Below are 18,909 nucleotides of genomic sequence, written 5' to 3' on the forward strand. Positions count from 1 at the left end.
TCTTTTCTATATTCTGTTCTTTGGATGCAAGTTAGAAGGGAAGGATTAAACTCTGCCTCCTAGAAGAGGAAGTTTCTGAGTTAATATTTGAAATTATTCTTTAAGATATGTTTGTCCTTTCTTATTTATCTATTTGGTAATTTGTAAATATCAACACGAGCACTTTGTTAAAGTGCTGCACTCAATATGCCAGTGAATTTGAAAAACTCAGCAGTGGCCACAGCACTGGAAAAGATCAGTTTTCATTCCAATCCCAAAGAAAGGCAATGCCAGACAATGTTCAAATTACCATACAACTGCACTCATTTTACATGCTAGCAAGATTATGCTCAAAATCCTTCAAGCTAGGCTTCAGCAGTACATGAACCAAGAACTTCCAGATGTACAAGCTGGATTTAGAAACGGCAGAGGAACCAGAGAAAAATTGCCAACATACACTGGATCATAGAAAAAGCAAGGGAATTCCAAGAAAATCTATTGTTGCTTCATTGACTATGCTAAAACCTTTGACTGTGTGGATCACAACAAACTGGAATATTCCTGTATAGAGAAAGCCATGGGAGTTTCAGAAAAACATCTCTCTCTGTTTCATCGATTGTACTAAAGCCTTTGACTATGTGGATGATGACAAGGAAAGCTCTTAGAGAGATGAGAATACCAGATCATCTTACTTATCTCCTGAGAAACCTGTACGCAGGTCAAGAAGCAACGGTTAGAACCCTGTATGGAACATCTGATTGGTTCAAGATTGAGAAAGGAGTACAACAGGGCTGTCTGCTGTCACCCCTTTTGTTTCACCTGTACGCTGAGCATATCATGAGAAATGCCAGGCTGGGTGAGTTACAAGCTGGAATCAAGATAGGCAGGAGAAACATCATCAGCCTCAGATATGTGGATGACACCACTCTAATGGCAGAAAGCGAAGAGGAACTAAAGGACCTCTTGATGAGGGTGAAGGGGAGAGTGGAAGAGCCGACTTAAGACTAAATATTAAAAAAACTAAGATCATGGCATCAGCCCCATTACTGCATGACAAATAGAAGAGGAAAAGGTGGAAGTAGTGACAGATTTCATCTTCTTGGGCTCTAAAATCACTGTGGACAGTGACTACAGCCATGAAATCAGAAGGTGATTGCTTCTTGGCAGGAAAGCGATGACAAACCTAGACAGTGTGTTGAAAAGAAGAGACATTACTCTGCCGACAAAGGTCTGTATATCAAGGCAGTGGTCTTCCCAGTGGTCAGGTATGGTTGTGAGAGCTGGACCATAAAGAAGCCCAAAGAATTTATGTCTTCAAACTGTGATGCTGGACAGCAGGGAGATCAAACCAGTCAATCTTAAGGAAGATCAGCCCTGAATATTCATTGGAAAGACTGATACTGAAGCTGAAACTCCAGTATTCTGGTCATCTGATGTGAACAGACGACTCAACTGCCCTAGAAAAGACTGAGGGCAGAAGGAGAAGAGGGCATCAGAGGATGAGATGGCTGGACAGCATCACCGATGCAATGAACATGAACTTGCGCAAACTCTGGGAGATGGTGAGGGACAGGGAGGCCTGGTGTGCTGCAGGCCATGGGGTCGCAAAGAGTTGGACACGACTGGGCGATGGAACAACAACTTTCTTAAAGAGATGGGAACCACACCACATTACCTGCCTCCTGAGAAACGTGTATGCAAATCAAGAGGCGACAGTTGGAACTGGACATGGAACAATGGATTGGTTCAAAATTGGAAAAGGAGTATACGTCAAGGCTGTGTATGGTCACCCTGCTTATTTAACTTACATGCAGAGTACATCATGCAAAATGCCAGGCTGGATGAAGCACAGGCTGGAGTCAAGATTGCCTGGAGAAATATCAATAACCTTAGATATGAAGATGATACGACTTAAATGGCAGAAAGTGAAGAGGAACTAAAGAGCCTCTTGATGAAGGTGAAAGAGGAGAGTGAAAAAGCTGGCTTAAAACTCAACATTTGAAAAACAAAGATCATGGCATTTGGTCCCATTACTTGGTCCCATGGCAAATAGATAGGGAAAAAGTGGAAGCAGTGTCAGATTTCATTTTCTTGGGCTACAAAATCAATGAATATGGTGACTGCAGCCACAAAATTAAAAGACACTTGCTCCTTGAAAGAAAAGCTATGACAAACCTAGACAGTGTATTAAAAAGCAGAGACATCACTTTGCCAACAAAGGTTCCTCTAGTCAAAACTATGGTTTTTCCAGTAGTCATGTATGGATGTGATAATTGGACCATAAAGAAGGCTGAGCACTGAATAACTAATGCTTTTGAGCTGTGGTGCTGGAGAAGACTCTTGGGAGTCCCTTAGACTGCAGGGAGGTCAAACCAGTCAATCCTAAAGGAAATCAACCCTGAATATTCATTGAAGGACTGGTGCTGAAGCTGAAGCTCCAATACTTTGGCCACCTGATGCGAAGAACTGACTCATAAGAACAGACCCTGATGCTGGGAAAGATTAAGGACAAAAGGAGAAGGGGTTGACAGAGGATGAGATAGTTGGATGGCGTAACTGACTCAATGGACATGAGTTTGAACAAACTCAGAGATAGCGAAGGACAGGGAAACCTGGTGTGTGGCAGTCCATGGGGTCACAAAGAACCAGACATGGCTTAGCTACTGAACAAAAACAACAGCAGCAATCATTTATTTTAGTGTGGACTGGGTTATTATCCAGTGTGTGTGTATTAGTCTCTCAGTCATGTCTGACTCATTGCGATCCCATGGACTGTAGCCCGCCAGGCTCCTCTGTCCGTGGAATTCTCCAGGCAAGAATACTGGAGTAGATTGCCATTTCCTTCTCCAGGGCATCTTCCTGACCCTGGGATCAAACACGGGACTCTTGAATTGTGGGCAGATTCTTTATCATCTGAGTCACTAGGGAAGCCCAAGGAACCAAAACCAAAAAATATAGATGACCATACAGCATCCTTATTGCCAAATTCAGACTTAAATTGAAGAAAGTAGGGAAAACCACTAGACCATTCAGATATGAACTAAATCAAATCCCTTATGATTATACAGTGGAAGTGAGAAATAGATTTAAGGGCCTAGATCTGACAGAAATATCAATAACCTCAGATATGTAGATGACACCACCACCCTTATGGCAGAAAGTGAAGAGGAACCCAAAAGCCTCTTGATGAAAGTGAAAGTGGAGAGTGAAAAAGTTGGCTTAAAGCTCAACATTCAGAAAACGAAGATCATGGCATCTGGTCCCATCACTTCATGGGAAATAGATGGGGAAACAGTGTCAGACTTTATTTTTCTGGGCTCCAAAATCACTACAGATGGTGACTGCAGCCATGAAATTAAAAGACGCTTACTTCTTGGATGGAAAGTTATGACCAACCTAGATAGCATATTGAAAAGCAGAGACATTACTTTGCCAACAAAGGTTCGTCTAGTCAAGGCTGTGGTTTTTCCTGTGGTCATGTATGGATGTGAGAGTTGGACTGTGAAGAAGGCTGAGCGCCGAAGAATTGATGCTTTTGAAGTGTGGTGTTGGAGAAGACTCTTGAGAGTCCCTTGGACTGCAAGGAGATCCAACCAGTCCATTCTGAAGGAGATCAGCCCTGGGATTTCTTTGGAAGGAATGATACTAAAGCTGAAACTCCAGTACTTTGGCCACCTCATGCGAAGAGTTGACTCATTGGAAAAGACTCTGATGCTGGGAGGGATTGGGGGCAGAAGGAGAAGGGGACGACAGAGGGTGAGATGGCTGGATGGCATCACTGACTCGATGGAGGTGAGTCTGAGTGAACTCCGGGAGTTGGTGATGGACAGGGAGGCCTGGCGTGCTGCGATTCATGGGGTCGCAAAGAGTTGGACATGACTGAGGGACTGATCTGATCTGATACAGCATCCTATAGTACCTATAGTAATTTGTTGCTCAAATTATTCCAGCTTTTGCCATTGGGAACTCTTTCAGGTTGACTCCTGTGATACTTTGTGTTCTCCCCCCATCCTTTTGTTTTTGAGCACTTCTTTTGAATACTGTAGGGTGTTGTATGGTCATCTTATGTTTTCCCTACCATAGACCTAGAATCAGCCATTGCTCCAAAGAGCCCTAGTTTTTTTGTTTTTGTTTTTGTTGGAGAAGAGTATTTAGAAACCAAGATCTGTGTGCTGGGAGTGCTTGTTACTGCTGGGGTGTCATTGCTTCTGTGCCATCATGAAGGACAGAAGTAGCTTCTCTGGGGTATATATACTCACCTGTATATATGTGCATATCTAAAATTATTTGTGTCTATTCATAAGTATCTGTATTAAGCTAAGTTAGTTCCTACTGATGTCTCTCACTCTAGTCCAGTACAGCAGAGCTCATTTTAGCTTTTTCCCCTCCTTGTCTGTAATTTCCCTCTCCAGCAGTGAGGCACCTCCTACCATCTACCATCCATTTACATATTTGTTTATCTCCCAGTGTACAAGTAAAGCACGTTTGGAAGTATTAACCCATATTTCACTGTATTCGTTTCCCAGGGCTACCATAACAAATTACCATAAACTGGGGGCTGCTTACAACAGCAGAAATATATTTTCTCACAGTTCTGGAGACAATAGATTCAAAATCAAGGTATCAGCTGGGCTATGTTTTTCCGAAGGCTCTAGTGACAAGTCTTCCTTAATTGCCTCTCTAGATTCTGCTGGTCACTGGGAATCTTTGACCTTCTGTGGTTTGTGGCACCATAGCTTTCTTCTCTGCTTCCTGTACATGGCCTGCTTCTCTAGGTCTCCTCTGTGTCTTCATGTAGCTCTCTTTCCCTTTGTAAGGACACTGGTCATTGGATTTAGGGCTCACCCACATACAGTATAACCTCATCTTAACTTACTACATCTGTAAAGACCTGATTTCAAAATAAGATAACATTCACAGGTACTGGGGGCGTTAGGATTTCAGTGTATCTGTGTGGAACACAGAATTCATTCCACAGCACTATTACATGTATTAATATCTGGTTAAATAGAAAGGCATAAAATTTTTGGAGAGTAATTTGAACTAAGTGGAGTTGAAAATAAAACAGGAAACTACTGTGATGTTTTAAAAAATGTATTATTAGTTATTTGGTCTCATCAATAAACTTTAAAAACGTTTTTGAGTATAGAATTGTGTGGAAAGGATACAGATAGGGAGATTTAAACGTTATAGAATGGATGTTCTGGGGTGTTTTTTTTTTTTTTTTTAGTGCTATTGCAAAGCTGTTTAAGCAAATCAGACAGTCTGTTAACTCTGTTTCCGTGTTGTGACTTCTGAAAAGTTTACTTGGATTCAGAGATAAATTTCACTTTTTTAAGCTTTGGCTTAGACTTTCAAGATCAATGCTCTTTTTCTAGTCAGTTACTTCCCAGGTGCTGCAGTGGTAAAGAATCCACCTGCCGTGCAGGAGCTATAAGAGACACAGGTTCGATCCCTGGGTCAGGAAGATCCTGTGGAGTAGGAAATGGGAACCATTTTAGTATTCTTGCCTGGGAAATTCCATGGACAGAGGAGCCTGGTGGGCTACAGTCCATGGGGTTGCAAAGAGTCGGATGCGACTGAACATGCACTCATGCACTTTAATTTCCATAGAATATTATGGTATTAATCTGGGTCCAGCTGCGAAATTTTCTTCCTGAGTTCTTCCAGGGAAAGCTTTAAAAAAAAAAAAAATCCCTTCTTTTGCCCATATTAGGCCACACAGTGTCAGGGCTGTGATGCTATATTTTCTTAATGAGTGGCTGAAAAACTGAAAATACCTCACTGAGAATATGATAGTACTTTTTAAATAATTTCCAGAAACTCTTTGATTCTGCTCTGTATTATTATATATAATTACTCATCTTTTCTATTTCTGTTTAGAAAAATGCCTTTTCTCTTTATTCTTTGAATTAATTTAAAACTTATTTGTGTCAATAGCAAATATCACTGCTTTTCTCACTGAATAATTCATCAGGTGTTAAATACAAATCCCTATAATATTTTAGGGATAAAGAACATGATTTTCACTTTCTTCTTGAATTGGGCTAATGTGTGAAGATGTTGTTTTCTTTTGGCCTTTCATTATTTCTTGCCATTACCTCCAAGTTGAACTCAAACTCCTTTTCCTGCTTGTTATTTAAATTAATACATAGAATCAGTGATTTTACTGGTATGTTACAGAGCACTGTACAAGATATTCAAATGGACAAAGAATCCATTGAGTTTAAGGCATTATCATAGAAGGTAGTGTTATTTAGAACCTATTATATATGGATGAAGCAATGTCAAAGTTTGAAGACAGAGGGCAAATAGGGCAAGAGTTCTAGGAAAGGATAGTAACGTGTAAGGGTGGTGCATGAAAATAAGGTGGAGTTATAGGATTCTTGGAAATTGGCAATAACAGAGACTTGGTGCTTCTGTGGAAAATGAGTCAGAATTATGGTTTGAGTGATAATACTGATAACAGATGACTTTGATTGCAATTGTTTGACTGTCAGGAGAGGTGCAGGGTACTCCTGTTAAAAAAATCAATTGTTTAAAAATTTTATCTAAAAATAGGGAATAGTTTTAGCAGGCTTGTTAAAGATTATTTATTTAGAATGAAAGCTTGGTGTGTTTGCTGATGTAACACCTGATTCCAGTTAGTGTAGTTTTCTTGCCTGAATTTATGTCTTTCTGAAGTTCTCATGATTTCTGCTTTGTGAGAGCTGTTCATTGATTTTTTACCATCTCTGTTCTTTGGAAACTTTCCTGAGTTTTCTAATTTGTGATCTTTGTTTTTCCTTGTTGGATTTGCTTCATGTCATCATATCTGTTTAGTATAAAGGGCTCAGGGAAAAAAAGATCGTGGAGGATTATTGAGTCTTGAAAATAGCCTTGCATTAGAGTGTAGCTAATAGGTTGATATTTCTAACATAATGTCAGCTTTAAAACATGCTGTGGATTAGATTATTCCATATCAGTGTCATGTGGATACTTTATATATGCTTTGCATATTAATACTTTGGTCTTTAATTATATCATTTTGTCATTCACTAACCGTAGGCTTACGAAGTGTTTGTTTTTTCTGATTTATAAAGTTAAATCTATCCTTATTAAATTCCAAACCTCATCAAATAACCTAAAAAATGTTTATCACCTTTGTACTAAACCCTCCAGCTGAGAATTGTGGTAGTGTACAATTATATTAATTTAAATAATATACATGAAATTTGGACCTGTTACCAAACACAATTGGAGTTTGTTTTAGAGTGTATCTGCAGAATATTTTAGTGAAGTTTTACTATTAACATTTGTCTTAGAAGAGGGTACATATTCCTTCTGGATTTCTGAGGCTTTGGCATGAAGTGCTGCATTATTTGGTTTGCTGTGACAATTTTTGGGTGAAATGTGTAAATGCATTTGAAATCTTAAAACCGATTATTTGCTGAGCAATATTCCACTATATGTATACATACCACATCTCCTTTGTCCATTCATCAGTTGAAGGGCATCTAGGTTGCTCCCCTGTCCTGGCTATTGTAAACAGTGCTTCTGTGAACATTGGGATGCATGTGTCTTTTTTGATTATGATTTTCTCAGAGTATATGCCCAGTAGTGGAGTTGCTAGGTCATATGTTAGATTTATTCCTGGTTTTTTAAGGACTCTCCATATTGTAGTCCCTAATAGCTGTATCAGTTTATATTCCCACCAACAGTGTACGAGGGTTCCCTTAGCTCTAGTGAGATGGACGAACCTAGAGCCTGTTATACATAGTGAAGTAAGTCAGAAAGAGAAAAACAAATGTAGTGTATTAACGCATATGTATGGAATCTAGAAAAATGATATCGATGAACCTATTTGCAGGGAAGGAAATGAGACGCAGAGGTGGAGAATGGACTTGTGGGCAGTGGGGGAGGGAGGGAGTGGGATGAATGGAGAGCAGTGTCAACAGACATACACTGTCGGGGCAAGATGGACAGCTGGTGAGGAGCTGCCGTGTCTAGCTAGAGAGGGCCCAGTCTAGCTCTCGCTCATGACCTGGAGGGATGGGAGGGGAAGGGGAGGAAGGCTGCGGAGGGAGGGTATGTATGTATAATTATGGCTGATTTGCGTTGTCCTGTGGTAAAAACCAACACAATGTTGTAAAAATTTCTTAAAAATCAAAAAAAGATTATTGTTAAAACCTCAATATACATAGCAAATAACTGCATGATTTATATACTACATTGGACTGACTAGTAACAAAAACTCCCAATTTAATTCTTACCACAATTTACATACTATGCTTGATACAATATGTGTACTTACAGCCATTGTAAATTATTGTCATTTCCTTTCTGAAGATATCTAAGGTAGTTTATGGAAAACAGTAGTATAGCACTGTGTGATCCAGTGTGGTAGCCAGTAGTAACATGGGGTTACTGAGTGCTTGAACTATGTCTACCCAAATTGAGATGTAAGATTCACACTGGATTTGAATAAAGAAAAGACTGTAAAATATCTTATTAATACTTTTTAATATTGATTGCATAATGATATATTTTAGATATAGTGGATTAAATAAGTTATTGAAGTTAGTTTTACCTTTTCATTTTAATTTTTGATGTGATTGCTATAAAACTTAGAATTATAAATGTAGCTTGTATTATATTTTTATTGGACATTTGGTAGTGACAGTGTAATTTGTAAAGGGTTTACTTTCAGATTTCATGAGCATATATGTATGTTTATATATTTCCCAGTAGAAATGGCATTGGCTTCTCAAAATAACTCTTGTCTCTCCACTTAATACTCAATATAATAGAAATTTATATTGATTAGCATTATTTCTATGATAAACTATATTCTGCCGTCAGTCTGGGAGTCCTAAGAGCATACTCCTGCTGTCATTTTGACAGTGCTAAAGGCCTCACTGAAGTGGAATTGCCCTGGTTCTTTTGGCAAACAGAAAGTTAATGTGGCTATGGTGAGATATAAATGTCTGGGTTAGGGGAGATTTTAGATAGGAGAATCCCTGAAATTCTAAAGAGTTCTCTTGCCCACTGAGAGGATAGAGTAAAGGAATAATGTCAGTAATTGTTGCTAGAATTCTCCAGTCGGGTGTGAAGTGCAGGCCCTCAGGCTTCATTAGGAGGAAGAGGGAATCTTACCCTGGAGTCTCAGAGCATACTTGGCTGCTAGACCAGCGGATACCCACGTGAAGCTGAGAAAGTAAAGAGTGTGATTGCACCAGTTTTTCATGTGTAAAGTTTGGTTGGAATTTGAGTGTTTAGGAGGGAAAATCCTATCTTGCTACAAGCTTCTAAAATACGTTCTTTGCCAATAATATTATGCATGTGTTAGATAATTCAAATATGTAACCTGTAATAGTAAATTTTGAGTTCTTGTTTATCTTAGCAATTATTTATTTTTAAAAGATGATCATGGTTAAGTGGTATACCTCTATATACTAAATGTAAGTTTAATTTTTGAGGTAGACATAAAAGAACATGAATAAGTTTTACTTCAATTCCATGACATATTAAGTAAGCAGTACAGCTGTGAAGTAAGTCATCAGGCTTTAAACAAACTGAAAGGTACTGTCTAGTCAGACCTTTAGTATTGTTTGCATGTAACTGATGTTCCAAGTGATGCTGGTCATTGATGTTGGTCATTGCTGAATCCTCAAGGTATTCTATGCATCATCTGAAAAAATAACATACTCTTTTTTACTATTCCTCTTTATTTTAATGTTGTGTTTTGTGATTATTTAAAAACTTAAAATTCATACATGAATGTAGAATATATATTTATCATACAGACTCTAAATGCTTTAGGAATTAGAAATATCCAATTTTATAAGTGACCTTATATGAAAAAGTTACCTTTCTATGCTCTCTTCTGTGCAGCTTTTGGAATCTGTTCATTTATTCACTTCATAAACATTTATTGAATACTTACTCTGTTTCAAGAACTGCAGAGATCAACATGGAGAGGATTACATCAGAACTCAGCAGGGAAGGGACTCTCGTACAGAAAAATACTTTAAAATTACCACTGAGTGATTTACTTTTAGCATGGTATTTTGAGATTTTAAATAATGCTAAATAAGAGTGTGACATTTTTGTATTTAACAAGTTGGAACACTAATTCGACATTAGCGGCGCCACTTTTTAGCTGTGGTAATTTGTTCATGGGGTGTCAGATTCCAGGGTGGGAGGAAATAGATCTGTGACGTGAGGCGATGAGCCTGCAGGACTACCAAATTGTAACGTAAGCCACACTGCAGATCACCTGTTTGTTCCGTGATTTTCTTTGCTGAGACCTGGAGGCCGTGTAAATAGCTGCTGTTGGCTCAGAGAGGAGAGTTGTCTTTGAAGTATACAGCACTTGTTGTATAGGGCATAACCTCGATGTGGTTCCAGACTTGAGTGATTAAGGGAGAAGCAAGAGGAGGAGAGGAGCCTGTCTAAAAAGGACTTAAGTTTTCTTAGACTTGGCTCTGTAAGCTTCCATAGGAGCCGGCCTCTCGTGAATCACAAGGTGCCTGAGAGGCAGGCTCACATGCAGTTCTTTTATCTTTTAAAACTTGAGTTCGGAAATGTAGCTTTAAATAGTCTATTTGGGGCTAATTTTCAAGCATATTTATATATTTTACTAATGAAAAGGTAAGGTGGAATTAAATATTTTTTCTTTGATAATTCCCAACTGCTATATGTATTAGAGATAATTTTCTTACCTAATTAACCTCATTTATTTCAAATAGGAGGGACTGACAAAAGTGGACTTTAGTTTAATCATATCTTCATTAGTTAGTTGTTTTTACTAAGAAATAATAGGACTGTCGAATAGTATACGTTCTGAGGTCATCTTGTGAATGTATGTCAAAAAGGAAGACGACGGGGAGGGAGGAGGGAGGAGGGTTCAGGATGGGGAACACATATACCTGTGGCGGATTCATTTCGATATTTGGCAAAACCAATACAATATTGTAAAGTTTAAAAATAAAATAAAATTAAAAAAAAAATTAAAAAAACAAAAAAACAAAAAGGAAGACGAATAAGACAGGTTAACATTTGTTGCGTTGTGGTTATTTTATGAAGAAACTAAGGCCTTGTAAGGTAATGATTTGTTCAGTCATTTATTTATTCATGTAACCAATATTTATTGAGTGTATATTACGTGTCAGGTATTATGCTAAAGGTTAGAATTAAATAGACATTTTCTCTCTTCATTGTATGCATAAAGTCTAGTGGAGAAGACAAGACAGGAAATAATTATAAAAGATGAGATGGTTGGATGGCATCATTGACTTAATGGATATGAGTTTGAACCAGCTCTGGGAGATAGTGGAGGACAGGGGAGCCTGGCGTGCTACAGTCCCTGGAGTCTCAAAGAGTCAGACATGACTCAGTGACGAAACAATTGAAATGTAACTTACATACCATACAATTCACCCATTTAAAGTGGACAGCTTAGTGGCTTTTAGTATAGTCACAGAGTTGTATAAACATCATTGTATGAATTTTAGGACATTTTTACCACCCTAAAGAGAAACCCGACTCCCCTTAGCCACCACCCTCAACACCCCTATGCTCTCAACACTAGACAACCACTAATTTTGGAAGACATCATACAAATTTTCCAGGGCTCTGTTTTCTTTGCTTGTGTGTTTTATTACAGTGAGTAAGTTTCATTACCTTACTTTGCTAAATGGTTTCTTTCTTTCTTTTTTTTAATATATCTTTATTTATTTTAACTGGAGGCTAATTACTTTACAATATTGTATTGGTTTTGCCATACATCAACATGAATCCACTATGGGTGTACACGTATTCCCCATCCTGACCCCTCCTCCCACCTCCCTCCCCATACCATCCCTCTGGGTCATCCCAGTGCACTAGCTCCGAGCATCCTGTATCATGCATTGAACCTGGACTGGTGCTTCGTTTCATATATGATATTATACATGTTTCAGTGCCATTCTCCCAAATCATCCCACCCTCACCCTCTCCCACAGAATCCAAAAGACTGTTATATACATCTGTGTCTCTTTTGCTGTCTTGCATACCTGGTTATCATTACCATCTTTCTAAATTCCATATATATGCGTTAGTATATTGTATTGGTGTTTTTCTTTCTGGCTTACTTCACTCTGTATAATAGGCTCCAGTTTCATCCACCTCATTAGAACTGATTCAAATGTATTCTTTTTAATGGCTGAGTAATACTCCATTGTGTATATATACCACAGCTTTCTTATCCATTCGTCTGCTGATGGACATCTAGGTTGTTCTGGTTTCCTTGGTGTGTATTCCCAGCAGTGGGATTGCTGGGTCGTATGGCAGTTCTATTTCCAGTTTTTTAAGGAATCTCCACACTGTTCTCCATAGTGGCTGTACTAGTTTGCATTCCCACCAACAGTGTAAGAGGGTTCCCTTTTCTCCATACCCTCTCCAGCATTTATTGCTTGTAGACTTTTGGATTGCAGCCATTCTGACTGGCGTGAAATGGTACTTCATTGTGGTTTTGATTTGCATTTCTCTGATAATGAGTGATGTTGAGCATCTTTTCATGTGTTTGTTAGCCATCTGTATGTCTTCTCTGGAGAAATGTCTGTTTAGTTCTTTGGCCCATTTTTTGATTGGGTCATTTATTTTTCTGGAATTGATCTGCAGGAGTTGCTTGTATATTTTTGAGATTAATTCTTTGTCAGTTGCTTCATTTGCTATTATTTTCTCTGATTCTGAAGTCTGTCTTTTCACCTTGCTTATAGTTTCCTTTGTTGTGCAGAAGCTTTTAATTTTAATTAGGTCCCATTTGTTTATTTTTGCTTTTATTTCCAATATTCTGGGAGGTGGGTCATAGAGGATCCTGCTGTGATGTATGTCGGAGAGTGTTTTGCCTATGTTCTCCTCTAGGAGTTTTATAGTTTCTGGTCTTATGTTTAGATCTTTAATCCATTTTGAGTTTATAGAACACAAACAAAATAATGTGTTCTCGTTCTAGAACACAAACTAGAAAGTGTTCTTTCATTTCATTCTTTTACAAGTGGTTGACCAGTTTTCCCAGCACCACTTGTTAAAGAGATTGTCTTTTCTCCATTGTATATTCTTGCCTCCTTTGTCAAAGATAAGGTGTCCATAGGTGTGTGGATTTATCTCTAGGCTTTCTATTTTGTTCCATTGATCTATATTTCTGTCTTTGTGCCAGTACCATACTGTCTTGATGACTGTGGCTCTGTAGTAGAGCCTGAAGTCAGGCAGGTTGATTCCTCCAGTTCCATTCTTTCTCAAGATTGCTTTGGCTATTCGAGGTTTTTTGTATTTCCATACAAATCGTGAAATTATTTGTTCTAGCTCTGTGAAAAATACTGTTGGTAGCTTGATAGGGATTGCATTGAATCTATAGATTGCTTTGGGTAGTATACTCATTTTCACTATATTGATTCTTCCTATCCATGAACACGATATATTTCTCCATCTATTAGTGTCCTCTTTGATTTCTTTCACCAGTGTTTTATAGTTTTCTATATATAGGTCTTTAGTTTCTTTAGGTAGATATATTCCTAAGTATTTTATTCTTTTCGTTGCAATGGTGAATGGAATTGTTCCTTAATTTCTCTTTCTATTTTCTCATTATTAGTGTATAGGAATGCAAGGGATTTCTGTGTGTTGATTTTATATCCTGCAGCCTTACTATATTCCTTGATAAGCTCTAGTCATTTTCTGGTGGAGTCTTTAGGGTTTTCTATGTAGAAGATCATGTCATCTGCAAACAGTGAGAGTTTTACTTCTTCTTTTCCAGTTTGGATTCCTTTTATTTCTTTTTCTGCTCTGATTGCTGTGGCCAAAACTTCCAAAACTATGTTGAATAGTAATAGTGAAAGTGGGCACCCTTGTCTTGTTCCTGACTTTAGAGGAAATGTTTTCAATTTTTCACCATTGAGGATAATGTTTGCTGTGGGTTTGTCATATATAACTTTTATTATGTTGAGGTATGTTCCTTCTATTCCTGCTTTCTGGAGAGTTTTTATCATAAATGGATGTTGAATTTTGTCAAAGGCTTTCTCTGCATCTATTGAGATAATCATATGATTTTTATTTTTCAATTTGTTAATGTGGTGTATTACACTGATTGATTTGCGGATATTGAAGAATCCTTGTATCCCTGGGATAAAGCCCACTTGGTCATGATGTATGATCTTTTTAATGTGTTGTTGGCTTCTGATTGCTAGAATTTTGTTAAGGATTTTTGCATCTATGTTCATCAGTGATATTGGCCTGTAGTTTTCTTTTTTTGTGGCATCTTTGTCAGGTTTTGGTATTAGGGTGATGGTGGCCTCATAGAATGAGTTTGGAAGTTTACCTTCCTCTGCAATTTTCTGGAAGAGTTTGAGCAGGATAGGTGTTAGCTCTTCTCTAAATTTTTGGTAGAATTCAGCTGTGAAGCCGTCTGGACCTGGGCTTTTGTTTGCTGGGAGATTTCTGATTACAGTTTCCATTTCCGTGCTTGTGATGAGTCTGTTAAGATTTTCTTTTTCTTCCTGGTTCAGTTTTGGAAAGTTGTACTTTTCTAAGAATTTGTCCATTTCTTCCAGGTTGTCCATTTTATTGGCATATAATTGCTGATAGTAGTCTCATGATCCTTTGTATTTCTGTGTTGTCTGTTGTGATCTTTCCATTTCATTTCTAATTTTGTTGATTTGATTTTTCTCCCTTTGTTTCTTGGTGAGTCTGACTAATGGTTTGTCAATTTTATTTATCCTCTCAAAGAACCAGCTTTTGGCTTTGTTGATTTTTGCTATGGTCTCTTTTGTTTCTTTCACATTTATTTCTGCCCTAATTTTTAAGATCTCTTTCATTCTACTAACCCTGGGGTTCTTTATTTCTTCCTTTTCTCGTTGTTTTAGGTGTAGAGTTAGGTTATTTATTTGACTTTTTTCTTGTTTCTTGAGGTATGCCTGTATTGCTATGAACCTTCCTCTTAGCATTGCTTTTACAGTGTCCCAGAGGTTTTGGGTTGTTGTGTTTTCATTTTCATTCATTTTTATGCATATTTTGCTTTCTTTTTTGATTTCTTCTGTGATTTATTGGTTATTCAGCAGCGTGTTGTTCAGCCTCCATATGTTGGCATTTTTAATAGTTTTTCTCCTGTAATTCAGATCTAATCTTACTGCATTGTGGTCAGAAAAGATGCTTGGAATGATTTCAATTTTTTTGAATTTACCAAGGCTAGATTTATGGCCCAGGATGTGATCTATCCTGGAGAGGATTCTGTGTGCACTTGAGAAAAAGGTGAAATTCATTGTTTTGGGGTGAAATGTCCTATAGATATCAATTAGGTCTAACTGGTCTATTGTATCATTTAAAGTTTGTGTTTCCTTGTTAATTTTCTGTTTAGTTGATCTATGCATAGGTGTGAGTGGGGTATTAAAGTCTCCCACTATTACTGTGTTATTGTTAATTTCCCCTTTCATACTTGTTGACATTTGTCTTACATATTGCGGTGCTCCTATGTTGGGTACATATATAATTGTTATATCTTCTTCTTGGATTGATCCTTTGATCATTATGTAGTGTCCTTCTTTGTCTCTTTTCACAGCCTTTGTTTTAAAGACTATTTTATCTGATATGAGTATTGCTACTCCTGCTTTCTTTTGGTCTCTATTTATGTGGAATATCTTTTTCCAGCCCTTCACTTTCAGTCTGTATGTGTCCCTTGTTTTGAGATGGGTCTCTTGTAGACAACATATATAGGGGTCTTGTTTTTGTATCCATTCAGCCAGTCTTTGTCTTTTGATTGGGGCATTCAACCCATTTACATTTAAGGTAATTATTGATAAGTATGATCCCGTTGCCATTTACTTTATTGTTTGGGGTTCAAGTTTATACACCCTTTTTGTGATTTCTGTCTAGAGAAGATCGTTTAGCATTTGTTGGAGAGCTGGTTTGGTGGTGCTGAATTCTCTCAGCTTTTGCTTGTCTGTAAAGTTTTTGATTTCTCCTTCATATTTGAATGAGATCCTTGCTGAGTACAATAATCTGGGCTGTAGGTTATTTTCTTTCATCACTTTAATTATGTCCTGCCATTCCCTCCTGGCCTGAAGAGTTTCTATTGAAAGATCAGCTGTTATCCTTATGGGAATCCCCTTGTGTGTTATTTGTTGTTTTTCCCTTGCTGCTTTTAATATTTGTTCTTTGTGTTTGATCTTTGTTAATTTGATTAATATGTGTCTTGGGGCGTTTCGCCTTGGGTTTATCCTGTTTGGGACTCTCTGAGTTTCTTGGACTTGGGTGATTATTTCGTTCCCCATTTTAGGGAAGTTTTCAACTATTATCTCCTTCAACTATTTTCTCATGGTCTTTCTTTTTGTCTTCTTCTTCTGGGACTCCTGTGATTCTAATGTTGGGGTGTTTAACATTGTCCCAGAGGTCTCTGAGATAGTCCTCATTTCTTTTAATTCTTTTTTCTTTTTTCCTCTCTGATTCATTTATTTCTACCATTCTATCTTCTACCTCACTAATCCTATCTTCTGCCTCCTTATTCTACTATTTGTTCCCTCCAGAGTGTTTTTGATATCATTTATTGCATTATTCATTATATATTGACTCTTTTTTATTTCTTCTAGGTCCTTGTTAAGCCTTTCTTGCATCTTCTCAATCCGTGTCTCCAGGCCGTTTATCTGTGATTCCATTTTGTTTTCAAGATTTTGGATCATTTTCACTATCATTATTCAGAATTCTTTATCAGGTAGATTCCCTATCTCTTCCTCTTTTGTTTGGTTTGATGGGCATTTATCCTGTTCCTTTACCTGCTGGGCATTCCTCTGTCTCTTCATCTTGTTTATATTTCTGTGTTTGGGGTGGCCTTTCTGTATTCTGGCAGTTTGTGGAGTTCTCTTTATTGTGGAGTTTCCTCACTGTGGGTGGGGTTGTATGGGTGGCTTATCAAGGTTTCCTGGTTAGGGAAGCTTGTGTCCCTGTTCTGGTGGGTGGAGCTGAATTTCTTCTCTCTGGAGTGCATTGAAGTGTCCAGTAATGAGTTATGAGATGTCAGTGGCTTTGGAGTGAGTTTGGGCAGCCTGTATATTGAAGCTCAGGGCTATGTCCCTGTGTTGCTGGAGAATGTGCATGGTATGTCTTGCTCTGGAACTTGTTGGCCCTTGGGTGGTGCTTGGTTTCAGTGTAGGTATGGAGGCTTTTGATGAGCTCCTGTTGATTAATGTTCCCTGAAGTCAGGAGTTCTCTGGTGTTCTCAGGATTCAGACTTAAGCCTCCTGCTTCTGGTTTTCAGTCTTATTTTTACAGTAGCCTCAAGACTTCTCCATCTATACAGCACCATTGATAAAACATCTAGGTTAAAGATGAAAAGTTTCTCCACAGTGAGGGACACCCAGAGAGGTTCACAGAGTTACATGGAGAAGAGAAGAGAGAGGAGGGAGATAGAGGTGACCAGAATGAGATGAGGTGGAGTCAAGAGAGGAGAGAGCAACTAGCCAGTAATCACGTCCTTATGTGTGGTCCACAGTCTGGACCACTCAGAGATGTTCATGGAGTTATACAGAGAAGAGAAGAGGGAGGAAAGAGACAGAGGTGGCCAGGAGGATAAAGGCGGGGAGTCAAAAGGAGACAGATCCAGCCAGTAATCAGTTCCCTAAGTGTTCTCCACTGTCCGGAACACACAAAGAGATTCACAGAGTTGGGAAGAGAGGAGAAGGGGGAGGGAGGCGATATAGGTGACCTGGTGGAGAAAAAGGAGAGTCCAAAGGGGGAGAGAGCAGCCAAGCCAGTAATCTCACTCCCAAGTAAAAATGGGTACTGAAGATTGGGTTCTTAAAGGTACAAAATTGATAACAAATACCAAAAAGCAATGATTAAAAATCTGGAGTAGAGGTTGTATTTTCAAAAATACATTAAAGAAAAAAAAAAGTCACAAAAATTGTAATATATATATATATATATATATATATATATATATGAAGTTTGCTTTAAAAAATAGGGTCTCTTTTTTTTTGCAAAGTAATAGTAGGTTATAAAAATGAAAATTAAAGGAGTAATAGAGGACTTAAAAATAAAAAAAAATTAAAGAATTATAGTAAAAATAGTAAAAATATATCTGGGACTTTCTCTGGTGGTGGTGTGGGTAGTTCATTTTCGGATAGTTCCTTGATCTGCCTTATATTTCTCAAGATCTATAGGCCCCTTCCTGTGTAGTTGGTACTAACTACAGGGTTTTAATCTATTGCACCTGTCTCTGTTTTAGCTGCTTCTGTTTGCTGGTCTCTTCAGTGTCTAATTTCCGCCCTGACACAAGGGGGCAGTGGTGGACAGTTTTTTGGCTCACTTGTTCAGTCGTGCTGTGGGGAGGGAGGGACGCTGCAAACAAATAACACTGGCGTGTGTTCACACTGTCTCGGCCACACTGGGTTTGCCCCTGCTCACAGGCGTGTGTACTTTCCCTGTCTACACTGCTTAGCCTCTAGGTTGCTCTGCCGGGAAGTGTCCGATGCTGGCCCTGGGCTGCATGCACCTTCCAGGTCTAAGCCGCTCAGGTTCAGGCACTCAGGTAGTCCTCAGAGGCGCAGACTCAGTTGGGCCTGCGTTTTTGAGCAACTCAGGTGACCAGGTGTTTGGCCAGCATGGTCGCTGCAACTTATCGCTGCTCGGTTTTCTGGGTGTACAGCCGGTGTACCTTCTCAGGCGGATGTTGACCATCCAGAATCCCAAGAAGTCTTAGTTAGCAATAAGCCTGCTTGCAGTTTGGTAGCTGATGCCTCTCTAGGGCCGCGATTGCCCCCTTCCGGCTCTGGCTGCCCTCCCCTGCCTGTCACTGGAGGGTTGTGGGCTGGTCTGCAGCCGGCTAGCTTTGCTCAGTCCTTTGCTCTGTGAGCGGGCCTGGCGGTGTCTTAGGTTAGGGCTTTTTGCGTGGTAGCTATCCCCCAGTGTGGTTTGCTATCCCAAGTT

General features: G+C 38.7%; 1 protein-coding gene across 6 annotated transcripts in view; it reads left to right on the forward strand.

Moving 5' to 3' along the window:
- Window positions 1-18,909, forward strand: part of CEP85L (centrosomal protein 85 like) — a 206,046-nt gene that overhangs the window by 89,363 nt on the left and 97,774 nt on the right. The window lies entirely within an intron of this gene.

The sequence above is a fragment of the Bos indicus genome, chromosome 9 (genome assembly GCF_029378745.1).
Source record: "Bos indicus isolate NIAB-ARS_2022 breed Sahiwal x Tharparkar chromosome 9, NIAB-ARS_B.indTharparkar_mat_pri_1.0, whole genome shotgun sequence".
Taxonomy (NCBI): domain Eukaryota; kingdom Metazoa; phylum Chordata; class Mammalia; order Artiodactyla; family Bovidae; genus Bos; species Bos indicus.